Here is an 11,937-nt window from a genome sequence, read left to right as displayed (position 1 = left end):
AAGTCATATCAACCTAGTGTAAAAGTTTTTTGAAAACAATTTTTTTTTATTAAAAATAAACTTTGCAACATATGACTTTTGTGGCATTGAGAGATTGAGCCTAATACTTAAAATTATTCCAAAAACTAAAATGAACGATAGGATAATTGATGTATATAGATCGTTTTTGGTACATACCAAATATCAAAATGACATTGTTTTATATAAAAAAATATACTTATATATATGTTTTTTTTTAAAACATTGTTTATTAACATAAGAATCAAACTTAGGTGTTAAGGAGTTTATAACAACTAACACACATTATTTAACTAACTGATTTAAATTCCTTGATGTTGAATTTAAGTATAGTCAATAATATAAAATTTTAAATAACTTTTCCACTACGAATAGATGTTAAAATAATTAAATAATATTGAATTTAATATTATACTTAAATTTTATCTTTTTTTTTATTAAATTCAATTTTTTCTTAGAACGACGACACTATAACTCTAATAATCTTCTATTCTATTTTAACTCCACGTCTGTGTGTTTTTTAATAAATAATAAATAAAATAATCTCATTATTATTATTATCGAAATTAAAAGAAAATGTTTTTTGTTTTTTGCCCATGTGTGCAAGGAAGAGTTTTTTGAGTGTGTCGTGTACTCTCTTCTTGTTAGATTCCGGATTTTTTCATCACCTAACTTCCTCTACCTCTATCAACTAAATGATGATACTCACGATTTTAAGGGGGAAGTTACTAACATTAAAACTTACACTTGATGATTTGGTAATATTTTGTCTTTGTTAAATTAATAACTTAATTCTATAATTATAGTCTCTAAATTTCAATTGTAATCATACAATTTAATTTATGGTTTGATTGAGTTCAAATAAAAAAATTATAAAAAAATTGTGAATATCACACATTTATTATTCTTTTAATTTAAAATTTTCTTTTTCTCTCCATTTTTAATTGTAAAAAAATTTAATATGCTACCATGACAATTATATAATGTCATGTTGATATGGTTACTCATTTGGCATGTATGATTTTATTCATTGGATTTCATGGCTGTAAATTTTTTTAGTTGTCATTTTAATTTTTTTATGATGTAACTAATAAGTTATCCGTGTGTACACAGATAGCATTCATTGTCTATATGCGTTTTTAAAAAAGATTTATGCGTATAATTATATAATTGTCAACAATGTACAATTAGAGTTTTGGTCCCTAGTAGTTTAAATTTTGTCCTAGTAATTTTTACTCATTTGGGTTTTGGTCCCTCTACTCCCCCTCCCCAAGGTATAGGTCCATAAAGTTTCCTATTATTAAAGTTTTTCTCCCTTTGAAACCAATATACAATTAGAACTAGATTGATGTATATGAATTTGGAGAGAGATAATCAACACCCAGAAAGTTTATATTATTTTTTATTCATTCTGCAGGGCTAATCCTATGTAATGGTCAATGTCTTGCCTTCTCAGGTGAACCTAGTTATATCTTTTATCAAATAGCTAACTGATCTAAGATATTTTTTTGTTTTCCATTCAGCAATTGATCCAGAAGTGTATGATGCTCTCAAGGTATATAAAGCATTGCCATGTTAAATTGATAAGTATACAGATCTTTACATATCCTGGTTAATTTGTGATATAATGCACAATTTATATTTTGGGTGATGGCATAACAAACATGAAATGTACAACTAAATAAATAAGTTTCTTTGTTCAAGGAATATGATTTTGAAAAAAATTGTATAACGGTAGAAAAATAATAATTGCACTGATATTTTCTTTCTATGAATCTATGCACTACAACAATAACATCAAAAGCCTTATCCTAGGAGGTGAGTTTGGCTACAAGGAAATTTAAGTAAATAGCCTTGAAAATTTACACACGCGCACACACAGAATAAAAAAATTGACTGTGCAAACCACTAACGTTTTATAGGGCTATGTGCTTAAATAGTACTCCAAAAAACTTTTAGTTCACTCCTTTCCTTTTCTACTGTTGTATATTTTCCTCTAAACCTTTTTTTAATTGCTTTCCTAAAGCTTCCTTCTAAGCCTTTGGTACATGATAGAATGTTCACTATTGAATCCAGATTCTCTACAAAGCAAAATATTTATTTTCTATTTTAGTTTTCCAAATTTAACTTTATCTGACCCCAAACTTTAGATTGGAGTTGTTGGTGTCATATCATTTGCAGGGTATCTGGATAGTATTGATAAATAGAAGACGAAAATGAAATACAACTGTTTTTTTTCAAAAGGAATCTAATAATTTAATCAAACACATCATGGATAATTTTTCATCAGCTTTGATTTAAATCAATTGAAATTAAGTTACACTATTACAAAAGCAACATTCAAAGATGGTTCCAAAGTATATTCAAAGACAATTCAACACCGTCTTTAAAACCAACAATATTGAAAGTTTAGATGAATAATGATGATTCCATAAAAATTCGTCTTAAAAAAAGGTCTCATTCAAAGATGATTCTTAAGTAAAAATCGTCAATTTGTGCGTAAAATATAGACCTTATCTAAATTCACAATGGATTGTTATAGTAGTCACACTTTGCACCTGACAACCTACACCATTGAAAAGAATACGCTTGACACCTACAACCAATCAATAATGAAAATTCAAACAGAATACTTCTTATATAAAAGGTTTCCATTGAACAATACAACCAATATATGTTATGATAACTGAAAGTAAGGAACCAAACAGAGTGAAGCTATATGCACAAATTAATATCATGAGCACTTGATAGGTCGTGTGATTCTATCATAATTTCATGCTGTTAAAATTAACATTTGTGTTTATTTTACTTCGTAGAAATATTTATTTTTATACATCTAAGGCACTCTTGATGCAAGAATATCTAGTTCAAAGCAAGAATATTTTTTTGAAGCACCAGTTGCCCTTAGGAAAAATGCTAATTAGTCAAAAACAAGAACACCAAAAATGCAAAGGAGAAAGTAAACTCTAAATGACGAGTCTTGAAATTAAATTTAATGGTCTCGAAACCATAGAATGGATCCAATTGTCTCCAAAGCCAAGGTGCACAGAATCAGGACAATGCAAGGTAAAAATTAAAATTTACAAATAGAAGTACAATACCATTACCTTAAACAGCTACATCATCATATATAGTCCCGACTTTGAAGCCCATTAATTGTGCCCTACAGACGCAAAGATAATTATGAAATTAATCAATTGCAATGGATTCTATTAATCGAATGTAATAATTGTTGTTTCACACAATTTTGGGAGAAATTCACTGGATAAAAAAAATTATCATCTTAAAAACTATTATGTTCAAACAAAAAAAAAAAATTCAATCAAGTAAGTAGAATAGTTAACAATAAGCAGTAACATAGACAACCATCAAATAACAACAGATTACTAATTACAGAGTACATACTAAAACTGAGAGAAAAACAACTCCTTCTTTTAAAGGAAAGATATGCTTTCTAATCATATAAGTATGTCTATTTTCCACTATGATTTTGAATTAGAGGTAAAAAAAATTTAGTGATTAAGTTAAACACTTCATTAAAAAATCCCAGTGATCTAAAAGATGCATGGATATTTAGGAATCCTCCTGTTATACATATTGTTAGTTCCCTTACACCTGGGCATGTGTTAAGCCCCCGTTGTTAGGTATACTTGGCAGTTTGAAAACATTCAACTTTGAATATCCAGGATATATACCATATGTATCTTCCTCAAGTAAGCTTGAGGTAGTATTGACAAATTTTAGCAGCATTCAATCTAATTGCCATAATTGCTACTATTCTTACAAAAAAAATAAAATGAATTGTATTACTTATTTTTCACCAAGGTGATCTACGAGAGAGGATAAGGATTATGGGGCAGTTGGAGAAGGACACACAACTGTTTTAAAGTGATTTCTTTGCTCCCAAAGTAGTTTGTTGCCTTCCCTGTTGTATTATGTCCAGGACTGCTTCAAGGGTGTTTGTTTTAAAGTGATTTCTTTGCTCCCAAAGTTGTTTGTGTATTGAGCATTATTTCTGTTGGTGTATCAAGGGTGTCTTGGATTTGCAAAGATGGGGAAACCTTGCTTCATACTTAGTTCAACACATAACCACTTTCTGCATTTTTTCTGTTGGTGTATTGAGCGTTATTTGGAGGATTTCTTATGGCACCCCTAGTTCCACTCATTTTGCTCTTCAATGAAATGTCTTTTGCCAGAAGAAAAATAAACTGCTTTCTTTCTCGTACTACAATCTAGAATGTTGGTGGAAAAGTGAATTAAAATGAAATGAAGTTTCTTGTTGAGATGTTCCAAAATAGCAAAGGATCCATATATATAAATCAAAAAACAAACAACAACCATATGTATCAATCAAGTCACAATTGGCATGGTTAAGTGTACATGTTGATAATCAATCAAACAAAAGAAACATCAATATAAACAAATGTCAACCTGTGTCCACCTACCATAGCCAAGTGTAAACTTCATACTTTAAATCAATTGACATAAAATTATCTGACCAATTCCATGCCAAGACAACTAGTTTTAGATTTACCCACAAAGTTCAATACAATTTTAACTAGTTTCGAAACATACGCTTCAGTACAGTCACTAATATGTAACTTTTAGCAAATGAGTTTGGTGGTTAAGAGCAACTTTAACAACAATAGACATCTACCAGTATAAAGATGAAGTTTGTATTGAACTTACTCACTAATACCGGCTCCTGCAAGCTAACATATTTGGGACAAGATTTTTTAAAAAGTGATTCTACAAATACAGGTGCTCCAAGGAAGATACGAAATTTGCACTTACTAAGTCCCTACTATTCTGCTGGTGTTTTGTTGAGTTTGTCGACTCCAAATATTCTTGCCATGCCAAATTTGAGATTTTTGGATTCATATCTCCATCCAACAATATGTTACTAGCTTTAAGATAAAGATGTATAATTCTAAGCCTAGAATCTTCATGAAGGTATTGAATACCTCGAGCAATCCCTCCAATAATCTTGTAACGTCTCCCCCAATCCAACTCCCTTTGCTTTTCAGGATCTAGAAATTGGACAAAATATTCAAGTCATATGAAAAGTTTCAAATAAAAATGTGGTAATTTAGAAGAAACATTGCGACACTTTGATTGCATGAAGAAAATATGCAATTTATTATTTGGCCAACGAATAAATGTCCTAATTTTTACGCATAGCTTCTTGAATTGTGATCGATTATTATGTATATATTGAACAGACCAACATGAAACAAAAAAAATAAAATCAAAGCAGGCATGTGAAGTATAACACAAAATTCAGAAAGATGGTCCTACCAAAGAGAATATAGTCAAGACTTTTGTTGGGCACATATTCATAAACAAGTAGTTTTTCTTCTCTTTGCAAGCAAAACCCAAGAAGCCTGACTAAATTTCTATGTTGAAGCTTGGCAACCACCAGCACTTCATTCTTAAATTCTTCTCCACCTTGTCCAGAGCTTTTGGAGAGTCTCTTGATAGCTACTACTTGTCCACTCAGAAGAGTGCCTTGATTTTTTCAAATTAAATCAAATGAAATATATGTAGATGGACCTTATTTCCTTCTTGCATAGAAACAAAAAAGTACACTAGTACCATACCTTGTAAACCTCACCAAATCCACCTTTCCCCAACTTGTTATCCACAGAGAACTTGTGTTGTGGCTGCTTCAATTATGCTGAAATCGAATTGCAAGGAGTCCATAGTGGTGATGTCATACGCAGCTAAAAAGCCAAATCAAATGCATAAGGTAAAATCATTCATAAAAAAAATAGTATCTCTAATATTTTGGTGGATCCTTACTTTGTCCTTCCTTTACAGAATCCTGCTGCTTCTTCCTTGCTCTTCTACTCAAGAAACAAATTCTAACTATAAATATAAGCACAACAATCGTAATTGGAACCACAATTGGAACAATTGTTCCAGCTGAGATCCCACTGCTTCCTACACACATCCCATTCGAAAACATGAAAAGAACGTTTTACTACTTTGCTAATAAGTGTAATTGAATTTAAGTGAAAATATTATAAATTACCTGGGGAAATTGGTGAAGTTGAAGGAGGAAGAAGTGTTGGTGGTGAAGGTGAAGGTGAAGGAGGGGAAGCAGTGACATGGTAGAAAGGGTAGAGCTCGTACCTGACATTACACCTAGGATAGAGAACCCTTCCTCCCCGCTTTCCCTGACAGCACCAAGAAAGGTCTCCTATCACACCACTCAGACAACTTCTGTAGTTTTCGTAGGACAGATCCGGTGTTCACTGAGCCAAACAGTATAACAACTGAAACCCAAAAATGTTGGCTTGCTTCATTGCATATTTCTTCAAACCCACGCAAAATTTTGCAATATTACTTCAAATTTTCACCAGAGTGTACAATACTGATATGAATAGTTAAAAATAAATAACAAGTACCACAGACTGAACTAATTAGCTATTACCACATCAATTGATATCTAAATATGCCAAACTCCTACAGTAAATAAGACAAAAATCTTCACATATTTTAGTTTCTTTAGTCTAAATATATTACAACGTAGAGAAAATTTGAAACCTAGAAGTCCTTATAAAAGCATAGGTGAAGTTCCTTAATAGAATCTTCAGAGAAAACTATTTGAGGAGATGCATGAAAACTATTCTCAATGTAGGTTTCGCATCAGGTCTTAACAATCGAAAGTTTTACAAATACAATTGATTTACTAGTCTGAAAATAGAATAAGCCCCAAACCAATTCAGCATTTTTTTCAACAATTAAGAACCTGTGACCAAGAATTTTAAGTCCCCAATGGCAATACATAAAATGGTAGGCCAAGTTGCAAACAAGGTTTTTCTACAATTTAGACTCCATGCATGTATTGGACCATACTACAACAGGAAGCTGGTTAGACTGGTTGAGCAAATAGGAAAAAACAAAATGATATGAATGCAGAACAAAGAGAAAAATGGCTCCATTCAGTACATCCAATCCATAAGAACTAAGATGTGGGATGAAAAGAATAAAATGACTCCCAGGGTACTAAAACCCTGAACTCTCCTCATAAGACTTCCTACTCTAGAACTATTCCCTCTCTTGCCCAGCTACTCCTTATATAGCCATGGCCTAACTATCTCTTTCATTTGTATTCAGTTAGTTGGGAGGTTATTTCCAGCTGCCCCTCTTTTTGATAATAATATAAACCATGATGGTCCATGGGTTGACTAACTCATTAATCAGTATACAAATTTTATTAGTTTCTTTGAGTGATGGAGGGGGAAAGATAAAAGTAAAAAATAATTTCATGGAATGACCTGCAATTTTCTAACTACTAGTATTCAGTAAAACAAGTTACATGTTTTATCTTTGATGAAAAATGAGAATGAGCAATGGACCAAAAATAGTCCACCATAATGGTTCCTTTCCCACCATGGCCTAATGATGGCTTGCTACAACTTTACTCATTTGTATCTGGCATAGATCCACATTTCCATGCACACTATGGTCATATAAAGGAAAGCAAAACAAAGAAGTTACAAGGAAAAGTAGGTTCCCAACAATGAAGCTTAGGTTAGCGAGTAACTTATTAACACCATGATTCAAACAAAAACAAACTAATGAAAGTGAACCATTATTTGATCTTTCTGTGAGAAGTGAAGGAATTTCATCTTAGAATCTATTCCCTAACAAATTGTTGCAAGATAGCACATATCAAATGGCTTATTTTATTTCCACTGACAAATGTACTTATAGTGAAATGTTAATAACTTACAGAGCCTTTAAGTGTTGTATTTGTGAAAAATCAGGTAATGTTGTAATGCAGAGAAGATACTCAATAGTATAATAATTAGCAAAATGCTTTCCTCATTTCTATTTCCCAACTTCACTTAAATTTTGAAGAATGGGCAGAAAAATTAGATTACAGAAGAAATCAAAGACAAAAGTCAAAAAGCCCTTGGTTCTTATTCCCATATATTGTTTCACATTATATCAGCATAGTTCAACCCCTAGGACAGAACCCTACATTTAGTAACCTTGATTGACATGAATAATAACTTTTTTAGAATCTGTTTCAAATTTTATAGACAAAGTTTATGTGCATACATAAACTTGTGCCAAACAACTAAAAAATTTATATTGGATTTATCCTATGTCATGACAAATTCTCCAATGTAAAGAGATTTTTGCACACCTCAACAAGTGCAAGAGTATTAAGGTTGGGAAACAATGTTGGCTTCACACCTTTAGCAGCCAACACTTCTTTTGGTGTCCTACAAGAAATTTGAAGAAAAAACAAAAGAAGTATTTTAATAGAAAAAATACCAATATACTAATAGAAATTTAACTTAAGTTCAATTGATATGAAAATAATGCAAACCTTGGTAAAACAGGTCTTCTAGCAAATCTATCATCAGTATCACTATGATAACGACAGAGTCTTCTGTTTTCAACTCATAAAAGGTATCTTCCACAGGGTTAAGTTTTCGAGCATATAGCAGTTCCTCATATTACGAAATATGCTGGAAAGCCAATAACCCACTATATTGGATAACATTGCTGGTGAGATAGTACCTTGGTATACAGCAAGTCAGTATACTCCCTGATTTTATTGTACAAAATTCTTTTTAATGAAGATTGCAAAGAACCATTTTTCCCACATGGCACAAGAGGTTCTATAGTAATGGAAGGTTGAAACAAGGATGCACTTGTTGAACTTAGAAGCTCTTGGGCAGACATGTACGTCTTTCTAACAATGATCATGAACTTGCTAAACTTAGAAGTGCTCAGACATTGGTCCACCCTCCCATTGAGATTTATAAATTTGACGCAACATTGACATGTTAAGAAATAATGAATAGTATTAATTACTTAAAATTGGCAATAAATAAAATGGAAAAATCAAAATCATCAAATCAACATACATGAGTGTAGTTGTCGAACCTGATATTTGTTGATGTCAATTGGTGTATCATCACGACTATCCAAATTCTTATCTTGACAATGACCTGCAAAATGGGCAGGTTGGTTGTACAAAAGACATTTATCCTATCGACGCAACTACCCATTGCGAATACAATGCATTGTCTAAGGGCTTTGGTACAAATAAAATGAGATAAACATTATTATTATTTAATCTCAAATAATTGTACAAAATTGTTTATAATGTTCTCAGTAATCATCAAATACGCCACAGTGCTTTGTCCTATATCATCCAAACCTTTCTAAATCGGATGTCTTTAACTTTTATAAAATAGGCTACCCATTTCTTGCGAATTGTTGTTATGCTCTTGATGTCTTATAGTGTGCAATCACAAAACCACTACAAAATATGAAATATACAAATTAGTCACGTACTTGTAAAATGAATAAAAAGTGATAGTTAACTAATAAGTTAAACTTGATAAAGTAAATATACCATGGTCCAGTCATTCTTCAAACCACCGCTTACTATGTTCCACATCTAATGCATGACATAATAGCCACACTCATATCCTCCACTTTGAACATGACTCTACATTCAATATGAGAAAATAATTGCATCTGACAATTATAAAGTTACAAAACATCACTAGTCTGAAATAAGGATGCATTAAATGAATAAACTTTACTTCAATCCACTGAGGTGCAGCTTGATCAGTTTTACCATCCACGGTAGTCTTTAAAGTCTTCATTGTATCAGTTAGAAAAAACATCAACTTATATAGGAGCATAAAACTATTTATCAATCCAAGTTTACATTACATTAAATGAGTTATAATATAAAACTTAACTTGTTAATTGCAACTTTGATATGAATATCAAGCTTCTTACGCAACGAACAGAACCAGACAGCAACAACGTTCATATGACATAGAACAACCAATTGCCAATGGGCCCTGAATTCAACAATAATTAGGTACATATAATGCACATATTTCTCTTACAAGCATTTGCATAAATTTTACTTATTGATTCAAGTAAGCTCCTAGGTAGACCCCTTGTTGGGATTCCTTCACCCATGTTTCAATGTAATGTTGTCATTCAACATGTCTATCATTTGCATTGTGTATAGACTGAGGCTCAAGGAATCCATACACCAAACCATGACCCAAGCTTGAACTTCACTCATCCATAAATCTATTTTGAACATTTGAAATGAAAATTGTTAATGATGTATATCATAAGGAATATTAATTATTAGTCAATGATATGAAATTTACTTACATCATCCATAATTGTAGTACAACTATGTTTAAACATTTGTCACCTGATATTATTTCATTTACATCATAATATGTTAAGAAGAAGGATGCATCTACATTTGGAATCCTAAATTTAGTCCCATCCCACAATAGCTCAACAGGCTTCTCGTAAATGTCACACATGGTCCTAATCAAGTGATGCAACGAATCACCTAGAACAACATTATTTGACCTTTGAACAGGTTCAACCACTTTGTTTGGAGTAATATATGAATCCTATATGGTTAATGAAAATAAGAATTAAAGTAATTTTAGTAACTAATTTATATCAATCTACGATTGTCTTAATACATGTTAAACAAAATAAAAATTACCTCATGTGATACAATTTTAACAAGATTTGTTGGCCAAGCAATGAATGTGTAAAGGGTCTGCCTGACATACTTAATTTCTGATGTCGAAAATGGCACTTGAACATCACCGTCAAAAACTTTTTCAACATTGACCCTTACCACATCATCTGGATATGCCACGCTGTGTGTGGTAAACCCCTCTCATATATTTTTCCCAAGGCCACCATCACCTTGCATATACAAACCCTATAGTCGGTATCACATGAGCAACATGTTCTTCCCTTGATGGATTGACAGCAATTTCACCATTGTTCCCCTTTGTGCTCACACATGCACCTAATAACTGTATATCTGCCTCAATCAGGGGTAAGTACTATAATCCCCTTTGGGATAACTCAATTTTGATCGCCTGCTTCAACTCTTGCTTCATTTTCTCTATGCTCCATTTGTTTTCTTGTTCCAACTCATTCCTCCACTCTTCCTTAAGGCTTCCAATAATCTCAGCCAGTTGTTGTTGGGTGATGGATGTAGAGGAACTGTTGGAGCCACGTGGTGCCCTTCCATAGTATTGACTAATTTTCATACCAGACCTTACTGCACGAACACGACTTGGGTGCTCCGATTTGCCAATGGCAGTATTGAGTATGTCATCACGACCATAGGGAACAAAGGTACCCTATGTTGTCTGTTCTTGTAATGAGTCCTATAACAAGCACAACATACACAGATATCAAATGATAAAATTGCTATTATACAAAAAAAAAAACATTTTTGAAATTATATGTTAAGCATGAACTCATAATTTTATCAGATATTTCTTGTGTCGCCTGAGATGTCATCTGCCCATATTGCTTTGTGTGGGCCAACTTCCATTTGACATGTCTTTCAATGGGAAATGGAGGGTCCTCACAGAATGGTGTATTCTTATTCAACATTGCATCTTGTTGTCTGTTCATCGTTTTCTCGTCTAATAGCTTCTTTTTAAGCAAATCATAACCCCTACAAGACAGTATGTGCGGGTAGTCATTGTATTTTTGAATTTCTGTGCTTTTTTCTTAATTTCCTGTCATACACAATAAAGTATTTCCATCTAATTAAGTCAAATGAAATGATATATTTGAATTGGAATTTAAAGTAAAAGACATGGACATTAACTTTCCAGTTTGGTGTCTTGCAGCTTGCAGCAAATTCCTCCCAAGTTTGTTGATTTAGACTATATTTTATAGAATGCTCTTATTTATCTTGACCCTCAGTGTCAGCATACACAAATTTAGTGGTCAGGGTAGACTTAAATTACCTTAATCTAGTGGCCACCATGGACATGACCTTCTTCTTGGCATTTGGAGCCTTTGGGATATCAAATTTGGTCTGCATAACATATTGTTGTGTAACATTTAGTGCATGTCAACATTTTC

General features: G+C 32.3%; 1 long non-coding RNA gene across 2 annotated transcripts; it reads right to left on the bottom strand.

The window, feature by feature from the left end:
- Positions 1 to 2,930: 2,930 nt before the first annotated feature.
- On the bottom strand, positions 2,931 to 6,412 carry LOC100787562 (uncharacterized). 2 transcript variants are annotated; one of them, XR_005891264.1, is made up of 5 exons: positions 5,821 to 6,412; positions 5,619 to 5,741; positions 5,317 to 5,526; positions 4,813 to 5,048; positions 2,931 to 3,181 (listed from the first exon to the last, which is right to left on the bottom strand). It is a non-coding gene; the product is annotated as an uncharacterized lncRNA (long non-coding RNA). The 2 variants fall into 2 exon arrangements; XR_001388195.3 differs by lacking the exon at positions 2,931 to 3,181 and having other exon boundaries at positions 4,601 to 5,048.
- Positions 6,413 to 11,937: the final 5,525 nt, after the last annotated feature.

This window comes from Glycine max, chromosome 4 (genome assembly GCF_000004515.6).
Source record: "Glycine max cultivar Williams 82 chromosome 4, Glycine_max_v4.0, whole genome shotgun sequence".
NCBI lineage: Eukaryota > Viridiplantae > Streptophyta > Magnoliopsida > Fabales > Fabaceae > Glycine > Glycine max.
This window is presented reverse-complemented; position numbering and strand designations above follow the sequence as displayed.